The sequence below is a fragment of the Ambystoma mexicanum genome, chromosome 7q, assembly GCF_040938575.1.
Source record: "Ambystoma mexicanum isolate Mex_15411 chromosome 7q, UKY_AmexF1_1, whole genome shotgun sequence".
NCBI classification, from domain to species: Eukaryota; Metazoa; Chordata; class Amphibia; order Caudata; family Ambystomatidae; genus Ambystoma; species Ambystoma mexicanum.
In genome coordinates this window covers 493911212-493931248 of record NC_090941.1, presented here as the reverse complement: position 1 = coordinate 493931248, position 20037 = coordinate 493911212, and the positions used below count along the sequence as shown (strand labels likewise).

The 20037-nt window shown below is 46.7% G+C and overlaps 1 protein-coding gene and 1 long non-coding RNA gene across 14 annotated transcripts in view; one reads left to right on the top strand and one right to left on the bottom strand.

Moving 5' to 3' along the window:
• The window catches only part of LOC138527918 (uncharacterized), a 34470-nt gene extending 33278 nt beyond the window's left edge, over positions 1 to 1192 (bottom strand). The window contains exon 1 of the long non-coding RNA XR_011284087.1: positions 1159 to 1192. This is a non-coding gene — a long non-coding RNA (uncharacterized lncRNA). The remainder of the gene's footprint in view (positions 1 to 1158) is intronic.
• The window catches only part of SETDB2 (SET domain bifurcated histone lysine methyltransferase 2), a 1645210-nt gene that overhangs the window by 154500 nt on the left and 1470673 nt on the right, over positions 1 to 20037 (top strand). For 6 of the 13 annotated variants that reach the window (XM_069639329.1, XM_069639325.1, XM_069639337.1 and 3 more), the window contains one exon: positions 17863 to 17953. The exons of the other annotated variants lie outside the window; for them this stretch is intronic. The gene's annotated coding sequence lies outside the window, so the exon portion shown is untranslated. Of the gene's footprint in view, positions 1 to 17862; positions 17954 to 20037 lie in introns of those variants that run through there. 13 annotated transcript variants of the gene reach the window in all.

Here is a 20037-nt window from a genome sequence, read left to right as displayed (position 1 = left end):
GATAGTGCAGGGGAGTGAGTGGGAGGAGAAGACAAGAAGGGAAACAAGGAAGACACTGGCGGGGGCAGGGGGGACAGGAAGACACTGGCGAGGGGCAGGGGGGACAGGAAGACACTCACGGGGGCAGTAGGTCAAGGCGACACTGGCGGGGGCAGGTGGGACAGGAAGACACTGGCGGGGGGCAGAGGGGAAAGGAAGACACTGGCGGGGGGCAGAGGGGAAAGGAAGACACTGGCGGGGGCAGGGGGGACAAGGCGACACTGGCGGGGGGCCGGGGAGGGACAGGAAGACACCAGAGGGGGGACAAGTAGACACTTGCGGGGGCAGGGGGACAGGGAGACACTTGCGGGGGCAGTAGGTCAAGGCGACACTGGCGGGGGAAGGGGGGACAAGGAGACACTGGCGGAGGGCAGGGGGGACAGGAAGACACTGGCGGGGGGCAGGGGGACAAGGAGACACTGGCAGTGGGCAGGGGGACAAGGAGACACTGGCGGGGGCAGGGGGGACAGGAAGACACTGGCGGGGGGACAAGGAGATACTGGCGGGGGCAGGGGGGACAGGAAGACACTGGCGGGAGGCAGGGGGGACAAGGTGACACTGGCGGGGGCAGGGGGGGACAAGGCGACACTGGCGGGGGGACAAGGAGACAGGAAGACACTGGCGGGGGGCAGGAGGGACAAGGAGACACTGGCGAGAGGAGGGGGGACAAGGAGACACTGGCTTTGGGACAGGAAGACACTGGCGGGGGCAGGAAGTCACTGGCAGGGGGCAGGGGACAAGGGAGACACTAGCATTGGGACAGGAAGACACTGGCAGGGGGGCCACGAAGACACTGGCGGGGGGGACACTGGCAGGGGGCACAGGGAGACACTGGCAGGGGGCACAGGGAGACACTGGCAGGGGGACGGGGGCACAGGGAGACACTGGCAGGGGGCACAGGGAGACACTGGCAGGGGTAAGGGGGCACAGGGAGACACTGGCAGGGGGAAGGGGGGGGACAGGGCGACACTGGCAGGGGGAAGGGGGGACAGGGAGACATTGGCAGGGCGGCACTGGCCGGGAGCAGGGGGGACAACAAACCAGAACGGGACTCGAGTTTAAAAGCACCCGAATGCTCTGCATAACCACTCCCCCACCCTCAGGTGCTCCTTTTCCTACCTGTCAGCTGAAGGGGAAAAGGGAGGGGATCAAACGGCATTGCCTCTGCAGAGTGTAAACATAGGCGGTGAACCAGCTTCCTCTGGCTATCTGCCAGTTCGCTTCCCCTCGGATTTGCCTCCCTCTCACTCTGCATCTCCCTGGGAGGGAGGGAGATCTCTTAACAGGCCCGTGTAACGTCGGAAAATGGGCTATCAATGCGCTATCTTGGGCGAAATTGCCCGTCGAAAAATGCTTTCCTGACAGTCGTTACTGCGCATGCGCACCAACACAGCACATGCGCAGTAGCACCCTAAGCATTTTTCGACGGCTGAGCAGATTTCGACGTTACACCGGCCCGGGCTGCAGGTCTGTACTTCCCTGCGACTGGGAACCAAGGAGAGCAATCGGGAGGCTTTCATGGCAGCCATGAGACCAGCGGGCGCATAGAGAAGCAGTGCCGTCCCTTACCCGCCTGCTCAGCAGGGCCGAGCGGGGCCGGCTGCAGGGCACCACAACTTGCTGCACCGGAGCCACACAGCAACGGCGAGCTGTGAAAGAGAGAGGGATCAGGATTCCCCTCATCATTGCCGCCGGCCTGCGGGAGACCATTGGAACATTGGCTGCAGTACCCGCTCAAGCACGTTGCGCCAAATGCAGCTCGAGAAGGACATAGCTCTCAACCATTTCTGTTGCAAAGGCGGGTGAAATCACCTGATTTTGTTTTTGGCGGGTGAGACGCCCATTGAAATGAATGGGCCTGCAGGAGGCTTGGCGGGTGAGTCAGCCCTTTACAAGGCGGGTGACACACGCCAAAAGCGTGTGAGTTGAGAGCTATGGAAGGAGGCCGCACTGAGGGCTTGGTCGGACACGGCCTGTCCGCAGCACTCCCGCTGGCTGACACTCAGGCACCAGGCTCTGTGGAGTGGTTAACACACTTCCGCTGCGTCTCAGGAGGCAAACCATGGTCAGTAAAGGTTGTTTACAGGCATAATTCTCTCTGTTTCTACAGGAGACACTCAGGCAGCCATGTTGCTGCACCGCATGCCAGGCCATGCCCCTAATTATATTTTTGTCTCTAAAATGAACTTGATCTATAGCCAACTTTCGAAGAAAATATTTGTAATTGATACCCCTTTATTTCTTTCTCATAAAGTATCTGCTTTGACGTCTTTTGGACTTCTATCACCAGAGGATTTTTCTTCCATTTTGAGTTATATTAAACCTACGTTTTACTCTGATTTGATCCCTGCAAAACGCTGGACATAATTAAATCCTCCTTCTCAATCTACTCTCTTAGAGCTCATTCACTCCTTTCACTCAAGATACTGTTCCTTTGTATCTGAAAAAGGGCTTTATTACACAGTTAAATAAGAAGCCGTTGCTTGACTTCCATGAATATTCCAACCTTAGGCTTATCATTAGCTTTCTCCATTTGGGTAAAATTATTGACAAAAAGTAGTTTTGTATCAGCTAAGTGATCACATAAGCCTACATCATCTATTTTGACCATACCAATCTAGTTTTGCCAGTTTCATAGTACTGGAACTGGCAGAATTATTTTATTTGATGACATAGTAAAGATAACAAACAATGGAAATGCCTGCTTATTGGTATTACTTGATCTTTTTGCAGCATTTCACACCATTAATCATGAAATCTTGCTTTTAAATTATCGGATGTCGGAAGAGACGGTTTTGAAATGGTTCCATTCCTGTTCGACCTTAAGATCATAGTAAATTGGTGATCAATTACATGTTTTATGGTAACCAGGAATTACCACAACCGACCGACTATCTCACCACTAGCGCTACTTCATCAACCCCTTACTAAACCACCTCCACAGACGATCGCAGCACACATTACCACGGTATGGAAGAGAGCACATAAACACATTGGTTGGGATCACAGAGTGACCCAGATGCAGCCCCTGTGGAACAATAGCAACCTAGCAATGATAAGCAAGTTACCGATATGGCCAAGTTGTGTTGAAGCTCAGATTACTGTGGTCGGAGAGGTTCTCACCGAGGGCAACCTCACCCCATTCGAGACACTCCGGCAGAAATACGGACTCCACAATCAGAATACTATCATTACACACACCACCCATGCACTGCGCAGAAATATACCCTCACTTACGGATATGCCTCAATGTACCCCTCCCCCCATAGCGCAATCTCTTGATAGAGCGCCTGCCCACCAAGGTCACATCCACTCTGTATAACGCTATAACGACCTTTGCCACTCTGGAGCTGGCCGCTCTTAAACAGAAATGGGAGGTAGATGTGAGCACCGTTGACCCAGAGGATTGGATTCTAGCTCTAATGCACCCACGGTAAATGTGCATAGAGTGTATTATCGCAGGGTGGCATTATATCGATGGGACCGAGCTCCCAATCTGAATTGTTTGCAATGCTCGGAGGCAGAGGGAACCTTCATACACATCCGGTGGGACTGTCCTAAAATTCTGAGATACTGGCAATAATGCTGCAATAAATTGACAAACTCTGGGGAAAGAGGTACCATTGGACCCTAAGCTCCTACTGTTGGGTATCCCCGACGAACACATTACTAACAAATGGGAAAAACTGTTTATCTCCACGGCAGTGGGACTGATTAAACGCAACATCGCCCGTCTGTGGGGCTCACCGGAGAAACCGGTACTGGCCTAATGGATTGCGGATATGGACATATGTGCTACAGTGGAACACCGAATATACACGGCACGTGGCTGCCCTGGGAAGGCCATGAAAATCTTGGGTAAATGGGAGGAAGGGAATTAATGGGGGTACTTGAGACTTTGCAAAAAGGGAAAGACTCAACTGTTTTGCTCTGATTTCATCATATTTCTGTTACTCTAAGTGACTGTTGACCCTTACTCTTGGTCGCAAACGATCAACCGCAGGGAAGTGTATGTATGTTTGTATGGTTTATGTATGTTTACGAAACAATAAAAATATTTGTAAAAGATAAAAAAAAACATGATAGTAAGTTGTGGCCAAATCAGATAACCCTTCACCAATTTCAGTTGTGTGTGGAGATCCTCCGGGCTCAATATTGTCTCCCATGTTATTCAATCTTTGTTGAACCTCTGAGAGACAGTGTACCTAAAGATAATATTGCTAGTCATTAGTATACCGAAGATGCACAACTGTATGTCCGTGTGCCCACAAGCAAAACTCTTAATAATTTAAAGGTTTGCTTGCCTAAAGTTGAGACTTGGATGGCTTTAGCAAATAGTATAATAAAGTTAAACAGAATGCTTTTTTTTTGCCTCCCTATGCCAGGAAATTCCAATTAAAATGTGTTTGGCCTCTCTAGCTGAGGAAGGTATTATCCCATTCATAGTGTCCTCTGCTCTTTCTCTCGCATTCTATTTGGAATTCAAACTCTACTTAAAACATCATATTGAGAAAAAAGTACTGGCATGTCTTCGGAATAAAGGTTGTTGTATATAGGGTTTCATTTTCCTAACAGTTTTCCAAGCATTGGTTCTGTCACAGATTTATGACGATCATGCCATCTGTATTCCAGTTTCTAAAAATGCTCTCTGACCTCTTAGATCAGTTTTGCGCACTGCATTTCAACGTTTCTTGGAAAATCGGGAATTTCATCGCATTTACCCAGTACTGTTGGAACTGCACTGGCTTTCCTCTTGAGGCATGCATCAAGTTCAAGCTTGCATGTATTGACTCTCAGGCTGTTGTGCTCCGTCAGACTCCAAATCTGGTCAGCTGATTGATCATCTCTGGAGCGTTCTGAGTGAACTGTAGCAAAGATGTTCTTCGTCTTCAAAGCGCTAAAACGAGCAAGCACGAAGGGCACCGTCTTTGTTTTTCCACATTTGTGGAACTCAATGCCGGTCTTTCTCTGACTTTCTCCCTTCTTTTTTTTCAAAGAACTGAAAACCTTTCTGTTTCCAACTTGCAATGTTGAACTTAGAATGCTGAACTACCTCCTGCTTTTGTAATTCCCTTTCTTTCACATTATTCTGCGCTCCGATTCCCTGGGGGATTAGGATCGAGAAATATAAAACTCTGACTACATTGAGGCAGCCAGCATGGAGAGTTCCTTACATTGGTATGGCATGCTTTACTGCCATTATGGGCAAAGCCAACCTGGTAAGTGCTGCTATTTTTGGGATGGAGTGTTACATTGGGGCAGCGAGTACAGATGTGTACTTACTATCGCTTAGCATTTTTAGTCCCATTATGGGCAAAAACTAAACAATGAATATTCTTGCAAGGTATTGTGAGCAACCTGAGGGTATTCTCCCGAGTAGACCTCGAGAATCACTTATTCAGGTGGCCAGGGAAGGGTTGGCGCTCTCAGGTCCCAACCCTGGGGGTGGACGAGCGAGGGAGGGTCCCCTGCATGGGGGAGCCTGGGGTCACGCTCGGGGGAGTTTCCCCGGCGAGACCCAGTATTATACCGGGAAAGAAGAAAAGTAGAATGAAGTCCTTGAGGCTTTCATAGGTTGTACCTACTCAATCTCCCTTCTGCCCAATGAGTCTCCCTTATCAGAATCTAACCACCCCTACACCTCTGGAAAACCTATTAAGAGCCCAAACCCTGTTACAGTAGGAAACAACCTCTCTCAGAATCCTGATTTTTCTGTTGTCTACCTGAATACTCCCAGTCCTGGTCATTCTTTTTTAGGTCCATCTGGTTATTTCCCGAACTCCCAATCTGCATTGACAAAACATTACTGTTCCCACAATCCCTCCTGTCTATTTCATAAACCCTACCAAACGTTAAACCACCTCCCTTTCTGACATGAACACTTTCTAAGACAATGGACTAATGCAAAAACTGTTTACCTGACATGCCTCAACCCTAAGGGTCAGGCAAAGTCAGGCAATTGACAAGAATCACACACCTTTCGGCCCTTTCCTTTCCCCACAGGGACAAAAGGTGGAGCACAAGACGAGCAAGGCAGACTGCATGTACAGAATGCAAACTCAGCACTGCAGTTCAACAGAAGGAGAAAGCATCCTTGCCCTTTCCAACCAAGGTCCTTGAAACCTCTGCACAAGGAATCGTAAGACTGCAAACAATAGCCAGCGTGTGTTGCAGCAGATGTCAACGGTACACAGGGCCCTCCTCTGCTAATAACCAAGCCGGGGAAAGACGCTGGTCTCCGGGTTACCACTCCAGAGAAAAGAAAAGCCAAGCGGTTCATCGCAGCTGGTGAGTTGAGGGGAGAGCCAATAAGAAACCAGACTGTAATTGAATTGTGAAAGAATACAAAGAACTGTTGATGGTAGAAGGGGGAAAACCAGCAACAGAGGAGTCCGGCACCACGTGGGTGCTCACTCGGGAAACTGTGGGTGATTACCCGATTGTTGAAACTACCGTTGCCAGAAGGTCTTGGGGAAGGCGCAAAAGGGGTCAAAGTGGTCATACAGAGGTACAGTAAAATCCTCTGTACAGTCGATTTGACCGAAAGAAGATTGTGAAACTAAGGGAACTGAATCCTGCATCAAGAGAACTGATTGACAAGCGTGAACCCGAAGGAGGGATGCCGATAAACAGAGGAGAAGTGTAAAGTCCTGATATGCACTGTGTTGACAAGAGTGAACCGGCAGAGGGATGTCCACAGTGAACTGTTTAAAAGGACATAAGATTTGTGAAGATCACAGATGAAAATTTGCATTGAAAGCCATAGTGAACCGACGGAGGGAGGCAAATAGTCGAGTAGCATCTGAGCTCAGAAGAGGGGGATACAATGGTGAGAAGTCAACACCCACCGACCCGTGAATGCAACAAAGAAAAGTACAACAGGGAAAGTCTTTGAATGCATTCCATTTCAGAGTGAACCAACAGTGAAAAGCTAATATTCGAGAGGGGTCTGAGCCCGGAGACCCAAGGTTGACGAGGCATCACCCAAATACACCCAGGGAAGAACTCTAGAACTTTTTGTTGAACTTTTGTTTTGTACTTTGAACCTGTCAGGTCCTTGGAAGAAGGAAAACGTATTTACCGATGGTCCTGATATCATTAAGAACTTTTTGTGGATCTGGACCCGGAAGAGGGGGACCCAGGGGTAAAAAGGCATCACCCAAAGCACAAACAGAACTGTTGGTTATTTTAAAACACATCAGGTCCTCTGAGCAAAGACTTTTTGTAGAAAAGAGACTTAACCACTGAAGGTCCGGATTGCTGAGAGCGGAACTGTTGGCTCGTGCTGGGAAAGCTTGAGCGTGTGCTGTGCTCCCGAATCCTACCTTGTCCTGTGCTGAAAACGTGGGGAAGGCAGACCCAGACTAAGCATCCCGACTTGTTATTTGTGAACACTTCCTTCTTTCTTAAGAACATTATCCCACACTTCTTTTTGTATTATGCGTGAGAATTGGCAATATTTTAGTATAGGCCTTTTATTTTGAAAAGACGCCACTCGGACTGCCTTATTATTGTTTGATGGTCGAAGCTTGCTCCCATCTTAGATTTAGGTTTAGATTCTGCGTTTTTCCAACCTACTTATACAGTTTTTAATAAACACCCTTGAACTGTGATCACTTGTGTCTGTCTTTACTGTTGCCACCATGAGTTCCTTACAGAATACTTGTCTACATTGATGCAGTCACCATAGACCTGGTTTCTGTGTCTGGGGGTTGGGCAATTGAGAAGTGTTATTTCTTCTGTCAGTGTTGCATACTTTCTATTGATTATGCATTGAAAAGTCATGCGTTTAAATATTTCCTGCATTGTAAGTGATCTTGTAATGTGCAGATTTTCTTTTGTATCGTGTTCCAAATTTCCGCCATGATACTGGAGAAGGCAGTGCCTCTGCCTTTCGCTCCAGAAGCTCCTCATTGATTTTTAGATCTTACATCTCTACTTGATAGTTAATGCGAGATTCTGTTTTGGAGGAATTCGGCTCCTTGACTTTGGAGGTTCTGAAATTATTTGTGACTGGTAACCAATACAAAGCTCGAAGTGCTGGTGCTATTTTTCAGTCAGGGTAATTGTATAGCTGTTGTCTTTGGGATCTGTTGTAGTCTTTTGTAAGATAGTTTGACGAACCTGGATAAATGCCTTTGGCAAATTAGTTTCTTAGGAGAATCAGAGAAATTACACATTTCCTTCTGTGTGGAAAAGTGAGGTAAGCATAATCTGTGAGTGTAGATGATAGGATCCTGTTTTGACTAATTTGTTGACTTGGGAATCGAGCATGAGGATGATGCCAATTAGTTTGCAGAGATTCTTGACCACTTTAGATGTTCCAGGACAGTTTTACACTTTGGGATGCCAGGGCAGGAGTGTTTCAGGAGCACCTGAAGCAAGACTACCATTATTTCTATTTTGTCTGAATTGAGGTTTAGGTCCTTAGCCATTCACTTACTTGTATGAGGCAGTTGCTGAGGGTGGCATTGGAGTTTTGCTTGCTGGCCATTTTGTATATGAATCTAGTGTTGTTTGCATTTGCAAGTGAACATCTATGTCTTTAGGATCTTTATCAGAGGGGCCATATGAATGTTGAAGAGGAGCATTTATAGGGTTAATCCTTGAGGAAAGCCTTAAGTAATGGTGTGTGGGTCCTAGCTAAAGCGGGATGCCGGGCAATTTCCATACTGACAGTTGGATGGATCTCATCAATTGTAAAGGGATATTATCAAGTCAAGTGATTAATGTACTGTAGTTGACTGTGTTGAAGGCTGTACGTTATCAAGGAGTCTGAGTGCTGAGGTGTTTACTGTCATCCACTGGTATATTGAGGACATCCTAGAATTGATACTAATGCTGATTCAGTGACTTTCATAGGTCTAAAACAAATGTGGGAGTGACACAATAGGTAACAAGATTCTACATGATTCAAAATGTGGCTGTAAAAGCAGGTTTCTAGAATCAAGGCTTGGAATGTTATGTTTCAGATAGGTTGGTAATTAACATGTTCGTCTGGGTATCCAGCTGCGTTTTTAAGAAGCAATTTAATGTAGCCAGTCTTAAATGCTGTTGGTATTAATCCTGTTTCAAGTAAACTGTTCATTAGTTTGTGAATATAGAGTGCCGTTGTTTCTTTGGTGAGAATCTCTTCATAGATCTCCGAAGGCAGTGGTCAATCGAAGAGCTAAGTTTGCTGCTTGGTTTCACCATTTGTCTGGTTCAGATAGTGGTTTAAATCTGTTCATTGGAGGGATTGTGGTGTGGTTGATGTAACCAAGAATTTAATTGAGATTTTCATTCCTTATTGCTGTGTTTGCCTGCCGTACATTTGATACTTGAATTCTGAAATGGTTGGTGATATCTTTGCACAGTATTTGAGTTGGGGTTGGTTTCTCATCTCATTAATGATTTGGTTCAGCTCTTTCTCTGCAAGAGGGGGCTTGCTGACACGTTCAGAGCAGTAAAGTTCATTTGCTTTAAAGATTTCTGCTTTTTTTGTGGCAGGTCTGTCTTTGGTATGGTACCTTGTCTTGTTATGTTTCCGCCATACTTTTCCAGTGTTTGATTTCCTTTAAAGGTTATTAGATGTCTTGTTAACCTTCGTGGTATTGTCATTAATTCTGACGGGGTGATGCTTGTTAGTAGTGCAAGGATGCCAGTGCCTCAGTTATCCAGTTCAGGAGTGTTGCTAAATTTTCTTCAGCTAATAACAGATCTCCTTCGAAGGGGCTCGATATCTTCCAATAGATTTCCTAGTTTTTCTAGGTTTAGTGTTTTACAGCTTCTGCTGATGGTGGTTGCACAGCCTTTTGTGTTTCCGTAGTTTACGCATAGGTGTGTTGATAGTAAAAGGTATCATTGGTTTGTCGCTCCTTATGGGGGGAGAGGGGTTATCATGCATTCTTAGTAGAAGATTGTGTCAAAGGAGTGGCCTCCGCATGCATTGGTGGAAGCCGGCCATGTCATGTAAGAGATCAGACTTCTGGGCAGTTATTATTCTTGTGCCTAGAACCAAAAGTTGAAATCTCTGAGGATGGTTAGGTGTTTGTGTTTTATAACAAGGTTAACAATTACATCTGATGTTTTCTTTAAAGGCTGGGTTGTGAGAGGTGGATCACAGTCCTTCACAGTGCCAGAAGTCTGTGTCACATGAAGCCGAGACTTTGAGGTATTATTTATATGCCATGTAAATAGTTCCTCTTCTTTTGTCAGTTGGCTTGGATGAGTTTAACGCTATTTAGGGTAGATTTTTTGGGTGATTATCCTGCACTGATCCAATTACCATGTTTCTATTACATAGAGAATGCCAGTTCACCCTTCTCTAAGAATTTCATGAATCTCTGCTCTGTGCTTGGAGATGGTGCGGGCGCAGTTCAGACTGCAGTGTATCTTGTCTCCTGACTCTGGGTTCCATGTTGATGTTATTGGCTACCTTGTGTTGGTCCTGTCCATTGTGAGGCGGAAATCTTTGTGACGGTTTTTCAACAAATGGCATTTTATTAAATTATAAGGTTGGATAAACGCCTCACTATCCCTAGCCAGATGACTATTTCCCTGCCTAAAATAAACTAAAGGAAACACTCTAACAAAAGATATCCGTCCCTCACACTTAGACAATGTTGGTTGCCTTTGAACTGCCATGCATTACCTCATTTGTTTATTGTATGTATAACTATTGAGTTCGTAATGTAACAGTCTCTCCTTATAACCTGGGTGAATTCCCCTTCCCCAGATTTAAGCAGGATTTTCTCCACAGTTTCAAAATTAAATAAGTGAATCCTGGTTTGCAACTAAGTTCCAACACCCTAGCGATTCAACAAAGAAAATAGGTTTTCCTTGAACAAGCGTAAGATTTATCCTCTTCAAATAAAAAAACATGTTTTCAATTCATCAATAATTGTCTCGATCAGGAGTTCTAAAGCAATATAACTACTTTACAGCAGCTTTGCACAGTTCTTTATTTAGTAGCACGAGCAGCATAAATTGTCTTTATCAGGACCACTTTATAGCACTTAGTCAACTTCAACTTAGTTTACTCCATTCAAGGCCTACTACTCCAAAGGTATACTCCCTTGCCCGAACAGCGTTTCACAGCAAGTGCTTTTGTGGTTAAGATCAACGGACAAGAGGTTCACAACAGCTACAGAGTATTCATCATTTTGCAGCTTCAAACTTTTGTTTTTTTGAATTCTTTATTTTCAGCTTTTGTAAACAGATTGGTTCAACAGGACCCCTTGAAAGGAGGAGTCGACATCCAACATGAAACAATGCAAAAGCAGTTTTCACAGTTTATATCCCCTCCCCTAGGTAAATTCCCTCTCTCTACCAACCCATCCTAAATAATAGAAAAGAAAAAATAATTTACGAAGAAACCCAACCCTCCACCCCCCGGGGGCAAGCAACCAATCCGTCTTTCTGCATGGCACATGGCTTCTCATAGCGTTAAGTATAGTTTGCGTGTTAGGAACACCATTCCCTTCTCTATGCTAGCTTACTGGGAAACGTTCCTGTCTGCAGGCTTCGGTGAGGCTGGGCTGTATTTTCGCAGAAACGTACTCCATTCTAGCTCCCGTTAAATTCTCCATCTCGTATATTTCCCTCACGTTTAGAGCCCATTGCCTCTCGGTGGGTAACCTGGGATTCTTCCACCCTATGGCGATATATGCCGTTGCTGCCAGGTGCAGAAAATGGGCCATATGTGGCTGACATTTCCATTGATTATCCTTCACTTTCACCCCAAACAGAACCAACGTGTCTTCAACCCCTTCTAGGTTCTTTATCCAGCCAAGAATCTTCTTCTAAAACCTGTTCACCTCCGGGTACCCCACCACATGTGCCAATATGAGGCCCTTTGGCCACATCCTCTCCAGTAGGATGGGTCCACCCCAGGGAATATTCTAGAAGGCAGTGGGGGATCATATTGCCACTGGTACAAGAGCTTCAACCCGTGCAGTTTATATTGGCAGGTTACGGACGTCCAGTGCTCATTGATGCACAGGATTTTCCATTGCTCATCGTCCAGCTCTGTGCCCAGGTCTCTTCCCCCATTTCCTACAATACTGCCCTTTTCTCCTTCTCCCACCTCCAGCAGTGCCTGGTATATGCTAGAGGTTGACCCCTTCATGGAAGTCCGCTCACTCAGTATCTGTTCCTTCCCCGTCAGCTCCCTCTCTATCTCTCCTTTCCATTTGGCCGCTAGTAACACCCCTTTCAGTTGTAATGGAACACTGAGATTTTCCCCAGGCCAAGTGCCTCCTCCAGCTCCTCAATGGCAATAAAAGTAACTGCTCTCACCAGTTGTGCCACCCTTCCCAAACCTGCCTCAAACCATGTCTGAAAGCTCAATGAAGCCATATCTCTACAATAACGGGAGGTGCCCAGATACCCCTTTCATCTCACAGTGCTTACACCAGAGCCTCCATAACAGTCCTAATGTGTTATGTGTTTACACCTTAAGTGGCACCCTTCCCATCAGTGCCCACATCCATTTCCCCCCCCTGTAACTTGCACCCTGTAACCTGTTCAGCAGATGATTTTCCAAAGCCACCCGATGTCTTTCTTTGTCTAGCTGCAGGTGTGAAACTGTGCTACTCGATAGTAAGTGTACATATCGGGGAGCACCCCCACGCCCTCTTTCTTTGGCTTTGGGTTGTGTCAAGGTTAATCTGGCTACTCTGTGTCCTCCCCTGCTATATATATCTCATAATACTTTTCATTAGCATTGCAACATGTTCTGCCTGCATCACAATCTGTAGCATCAGGTATAGGTACAGGTGGTTGGATATTAGGGTCCTCTTGACCGCATTTAGCCGGCCCAACCAGGAGAGTGTCGGAGAGGACCAGGTCTCAAGACCCGCAAAGAGTTTGTAGAGGAGAGCCGGGAAATCCGCCTCATAAAGGCCGAACATATCTTTCGTAATCCACATTCCCAGGTACCTCAACATTGTTTCTTTAATATACATCCCGTATGTTCCCAACCTTTGTTGACTGTTCTTTAATCTGCCCAAAGGTGAAGATGAACAACTTCCCATTATTGACCTTGAAGCCTGAAAGGCGCCCGTAGTTGCAGCACCTAAAAAGCACCTTTGGTATCGACGTGTGTTTGGGTCTTTTATATGCAGGAGCAACGTCGTCTGCATATATCTCCAGTTTATATTCACCGTCCCATATTTTGACACCATAGATATCTCTTTCCTTTCTTACCCAAATCCCAGGGGCTCGATGGACAGTGCAAAAAGCAGGAGCGACGGGGCAGCCTTGCCTGATCCCTCTCGTCAGGCAGATTGGACTCAAGACCTGTCTGTTGAAAACCACCACCACCTGGGCCGTACGGGCCATATATATCCCCTTTATACCCCACATCATTTTTTTGCCAAATCCCACCTTCTGTAGCACTGCGAGCAGGAACCCCCACTCCATCCAAACAAATGTTTATTCGGCATCCACACTCTGTAACATATACTCCCCATCATCTTCCCTGGCATACTCCATTATGTTCAGTGTTTTGCGCAACACGTCTGCTCCCTGTCGTCCCATGATGAAGCCCACCTGGTCTGGGCGGACCAGATATGGTATCATCCCCTCCAGCCTGGTTGCTAACATCCTTGTGTACATTTTCTCATCCAAATTTAAGAGCGCTATTGGACAAAATGATTGGCAACATTCTGGGTCTCTGCCCTCCTTCGGGATCACCGAGTTCAGTGCCCTGCTGAAGGAGGAGGAGGCTATCCCTGTTTTCAGTACATTGTTATATAGCTTGACTAAGTAGGGAAGAAGAGGGCTTGCATACTTCTTATACAAGCCTATGGTTTAGCTATCTTCCCTAGCGCCTTCCCATTCGGTAGCCTATCTATGGCCCCCTGAACTTCCTCTAATGTAAATGGACTGTCCAGCAGGGCTGCGTCGCTTTCTCTCCGCTGTGTCATCTCAATGTCCCTCAGATATTGCTGTAAATCCTTCCCCCTTCCCTGTGGCTTCGCCCGCATACAGCTGCTCATAGTATTGCACAAAGCATTCAGACACACCCTTTGGTGTGGTATCCAGCTTCCCCTCACCGTCCCGAATCCGTGCTACCCATCTCTCTGCCCTCTGTGCTTTAAGCCGGGCTGCCAACATTGCATCTGCCTTTTTCCCCTTCTCATAGTGCTTTTGCTTTAGGAACTTCCGCTTTCTCGTCACGTTGCCCATGCTCAGTGCTCTTAACTCCATACGCCTCTCTCGTCCCCATATGTCCCCCCACAGTGTATACGCCCCTTTAACTTTGTGACCTCCCTCTGTAAAGTGTCCTCTTTTAGTTGTCTCTCCCATTTCTTTCTCGCCACCACCGTTGTCAGAAGCCCCCTCCAGGTGGATTTCCCCGCTTTCCACACCCTTGCCATGCTTACCTCCCCGATATCGTTGATACAGAAGTATTCCTCTATGCTCTCATTTATACTGGTGGAGAACAGCATGTATCGCCACAAGGAATAGGTCCACTGCCACCTCGAATAACTTTTACTCATCCCGGCTACGTCTATCGCCATATAAACCATGTCGTGGTCCAACCATCCCACCGGGTGGATCTCACACTGAAGGATTCTGGGACCTCTGTTCTCTGTTTACCAGCAGGTGGTCTATCTTTGTGGAGCTAGCATGGGGGTAGAGTAAAATGTATATCCCTGTTGGTGCACGTGCATCACTCTCCACACACCTGTGAGGCCTCGACTGTCTGTTACTTCCAAATTTACTCACTCGTGTTTGACGCGCCTGCCTTCCCGGCTCCTCTGTTGAAACCCTGTCTAAGTCCACATGTGCCCAGGAGTTAAAGTGTACCCCTAAGATTGTTAAGTCCCCATGCAATGCCATCACAGCATCCATTGCTTGCGCATTAAACTCCCTATGGCCCTGGTTTGGGGAGTATACCGATGGAATCACCACATTGATTCTAGTTAACATCCCTTAGAGGATCAGCAACCACCTTCTTATCTGCTCAGAGACCGTCATGTGTTCAAATCTCAATTGGCTTCGTAGTATTATACCCCCCGCCCATATTTTTAGCAGTACCTGAGGCCCAGTACACCTGGCCTATGCCCCCTCCCTTCAGCTGGCGGTCCTCCCCCTTTTTTAGCCTTGTTTCCTGTATGAACATTATGTGAAGTGCCGAATTATGAAATTCTTGGATCACCAAGGCCCTCTTTGTGGATGAATTTAGGCCTTTAACATTCAGAGTCCCCATTTTCAGCCTGGATTCGCCCCTCCTCTCCTCAGTCACCCTGTTCACTCGCCACTACCCGTGTTCATATCGTCTCGTTTCCCCCCACTAAACACTTTAGAGTTGGAGCATTGCTGCTACACTGCTACTCAGCTCAGTTTCACACACTAGCTGCCCCCCTGTACCTCCCTCCCCAAACAACATCAGTGTACACATCCCAATATAACCAAAAAACCCACCGATCTGAAAGAACCCATGCCGCCCCCTTACGGTTTCAAATCCAATGGTCTGAGACGCCCCAACAACTGGTCACGGCCACCAGGGAAGCCCCGTACCTAGCATTGTGTCACATCAAAACATTAGAACTCTGAACAGCGAGCCCTATCGGTTTTCCACTTCTATTTAAACAGCCTCATCAAGTTATCATCGCTGGCACCCAGTTCATATGCCTAATGTCGGCGGGGAAGGAGTCTTCAACCGTCTGAATTTTCAACTGTCTGGCCTCTTTGCCATCCGTCACCCCATTTCCAGGCCCCTGGGCCCTAGTCCCTTTGGGGCGTCACCATCAGCTTCTGTCAGTGCCCCTTCCGCCTCCTCTCTCGTGCTATCCGAAAATCCTCCCCACCGCTTTCAAAGGTGAGCGGTAAAGGATTGTGCCCCCTCAGCCATTGGGTCAGGACCCGACAGTCTCTGCACCTGGCCAATGTAAAATAAGACCGGTCCTGATATATTGCCACTCTCATATTGTCATAGGTCAGATCGGGACGGTGCTTAGCCTTTTCCAGGAACCACATCCTGCCCCTGTACTTGTGGAACTTAACCAGTATGGAGCGTGGTCCTCCGGGGGGCCCTCCGGATCTGTGCACTCTATCGAAGCGGATCTCCTTAGTCTCCACAGTGTCCCCTTCAAACAGCATTTAAAGGATTGACTTGACTTTCGACTCTAGACCCAGCATCGCTTCTCCTTCTTTCGCTCCCATGATGCGGCTGTTACATCTGCGTTCACGATTCTCTAGGTCGTCTATTTTTATGGTCTCATACTCTTTTTCCTAGTTCCTTAATGCGTGCCTCCATCTGCATCTCTAGGAGGTCAGTGGATAATTGGGAGTGCCCCAGACCCTCCACTTTGTCCTCCATCTTCTCGACTGTCCCGCCCAGGGTCTGGAGCAAGGCATGGATGTCACTCCTGATCAATCTAACCCCCCCAGCAGGGCCGTAAAGACTGCCTTAGTGACCATATCCTGCAGCGCGGCACCCGGGCCGTCTCCATCGATGCTGGACCAACTTTGTCTGATGTCGTCCTCTTGAATGCTTCCAACTTTTTTTCAGCCCCTTCCGACGCCATGGGTCCTTAGTGTCTCCCCAGTCATGTGCCTGCCCCTTGCACCTGGCCCTAACCATGATCCTGTATCCTTCGGGGGCAGATGTGTGTGTGTGTGTGTTGTGGAGGAGTCTCGTCCCCACTTCACCTTGCACTGTTGGGGGTACGGCTATACAGTCTGCCCACAGGTGCCATCACACATCCCCTGGGCCTCTGCTACTAATGATGCCCCTGCCAATCTCCTCCTTCTCTGGCCCCCACACTTTCACTGGGCCTGGCCCCGCACTTTCACTGGGCCTGTTCCTTTGCTGGTGTCTGGCACCTGCCTTATATCCTGCGAGGCTCCTCGAGCACCATGCTCCACCTGAATACCCCCTTTCCAGGGCCTAATGTAGTTGCGGAGGCGGGGGGAGCCGTCTCTCCTTACCTTCGTTCTTCCGGGGGCGCGGGCCCCACCACTAGCCTGTGTGAGACTGCTCCCTGCACCAGACTGCTCTCTCATGGGGTCCGTACCCGGCCAGCCCATGGGTCACTTGTCAGCTCCAGCACAAATGATTCAGGCTGGCGCCTCTCTCCGGTCCCCCCCAGTGGCACACAATCCAGCCCCTCCTGCACCGCACTTCACAGCCTCACCAGCCGTGGGCTCGATCTAGGTTGCTCCCCCTCATTCTATCACAGGGGTCTTCCGCCTCAGCAACCCTCCTCCATCTCTAAAGAGTGTACCAACACCCTCCCCGGGGGCTCCACTACCCCTCCGGCCATCAACCGTTTGCACTGTCGGGCCCACTGCTCTGCTCGTTTACAGTGTGGGGGGACTTCAGCACGGAGCTGAAGCGTCAGGCTGCTATCTTGCCTGCACCCCGTGGCGCTCTCCAGCTTCAAACCTTTAATAACTCTTCAGGGAAAACAAGATTTACATTGGTGCTCTTTAATACTCCTCTGCAAATAATACTTCTCTCTTTCTGAAAAACCTTTTCCAGGACAGCCTTTTTTTACACTCTTGTTTCCCCACTGCACAAGTAACCAAATACTGACGAGGATAGTCTTATTCTGCTTCTCCCTTTGCTTTGGCAATGTGAGTTTATAACAGCTTTTGCTCTATGCTGTACAAAGTATGGGCAACAAGTTTCACAATGTATGGACATTTCATTACCCCCTTTTTACCTGTTGGATTTGAATTGCTTTGATTTGAGTCTCTCTTGGTTTGGGCAGTGGTTAAATGTAGTAGTTCTTACACTGTTTAAACCCATTTTAAATACACATGTGACTGAACCCATCCTTCTCAGAAACGGGCATGTACAATTGCCATGCATTTCTTACTTTGCAGATTTCCTCTTCAAAGGGTGTTGATCTGAGCGACATCTCAAGTTTTGTGCACCTGCGGCGGACCAGGTCGAATTGGTTCTCAGATTTCCCAGGTTAGTTCTCTTATGGGCAATCCCATTTTCTAGAACCTCTATGTATATTTATATTGTTCTTTGTCACATCAGCAACCGTATTAAAATGTAATTACACTGTTTGGTGTTCCCAATCCAGGGGTCCAACAGTCTAATGGTCCAGAAGAAGGCGTATAAAATCGCTATTTACTGAAACGTCTCAGGGAAGGACAGAAATGCAGCCACCCAACACTGTCCCTATTATATAATAATAATTAGTGACGTTGACCAAGAATTGATCAGGTGATCATCACACTAAGCGTGAACTACAAATCGTACACTCTGACCCGCAACTCTTATTAGGAATAGCATGATAGGAGTCTATATTCATACAAACACGTAAAGTCGTTTTTACAACTCCCAATATGGACACCTGGGCCACATTACATTTGAAGGGTTACTTATTTTTATTCACCAGATTTTTTACTCTTCCGCACTTAAACACTCTGCGTTATCATATAATATACAAGAATATGAGACTACAATGTTAATTGCCTGTGTTCAGTGCTGAAATGTATTAAGGTTGCCAAAATTCTAGGTCCCAAAAGTAACATTTGCAAGATTGACTCAAAACTATAACATTTGCCAATTTGGCTAATAGTCATGAAAACTACATTGGATGGCCACACTACATTAACTAGATACCATACATTGAATTGCCTAGATACCATATATTGAATTGCCTAGATACCATCTATGTAGTGTTCCTGACTATTAACCAAATTGGCAAATGTTATAGTTTTGAGGCAATCTTTCAAATGTTACTTTTGGGACCTACAGTTTTGGCAACCTTAATAATAAATTTCAGCACTGAACACAGGCAATTAACATTGTAGTCTCATATTCTTGTGCATTATTTTATAACGCAGAGTGTTTGAGCGCGGAAGAGTAGAGCATCTGGTGAATTTCAGTTATAGCAGGTGGGCAGGTGTTACCCACCATTCCTACCTGTTCGCAGCCAAACACATATTTGAATTCCTAGGAGCAATACATTACGGGGAGGGATATAGCGCACCACAAACCAGGCACTCCATTTCCTGTAATCGTTTACTTGTTTTTATATTTCATGTTTTATTGCCTTGTTCATGTTTTTTGCACACACTGAAAATGTTTGTAAGTGAAGGACTACCTGTTTAATCATTTGCTCTGTGCTTTGTATAGTTTAGGAGTTTTCCTGCACACACTAGTTTTGGTTTATCAAATTTACGATTGTATACAGGAGCCAGAGACTTTTCCATTGCTACCTCAACATGTTTGTTTTTTTTCCACTACATGTATAAAAATATTGAGGGAAAGTTATGACTATCATATCGAAGAAATAATGAGAAAATATTGATTCCAGTGTATGGAAAAGGTGGGCAAATAAGCGCCCCGCTCAACATTTGATTTTATAAAAGCTGAATTGATTATGCTTTTTTGTTGCTGAGTGGAGGATTAAACATGCATTCACTGTGAAGTCTGATCAAACCAATGCACTTCCAGTGCATGAAAAATGTGTCTATTGGACACCTTTTTGTTACATTGTTTTGGTAATCCTAAATCCGAATATAGGGGGTTTCACCGGTTGATTACAAAAATTCACACATACCCTTCCCCTATACTTGTTGGACCGGGGTGCTTCACATGGAAACTGGAAGGGGAAGTCCACGTTACCTTGCTCTCGACCCTTCCAGTGTTCCACGGTGAAGCAATAGTCTTAAAGGTCCAGGAACCGCTACATAACCCTAGAATTTAATGCCTTCCTCTGACTAATCCACACCAAAAGGGAGAGGTCCGTAATCAGTTGAAACGTACCACCCAATAGGTAGTATTTGAGATTTATCAAAGCCCATTTGAATGATAGTGCCTCTACCTCAATTTTTTCTCCTTGGGAAACAACTTCTGACTGATGTATAGTATCGGGTGTTCCAATCCATTGTGGTTTTGAGTTAAGACTGCTCCCATGCCCATTAAGGAAGCGTCAGTCTGGAGGATGAATTCCATAGCAAAGTTTGCTGCTTTCAAAATGGGGCTCTGGCTAAGGGTTTGTTTTAAGGTTGTGTAACGGATCTTTGCTTCCTCATCCC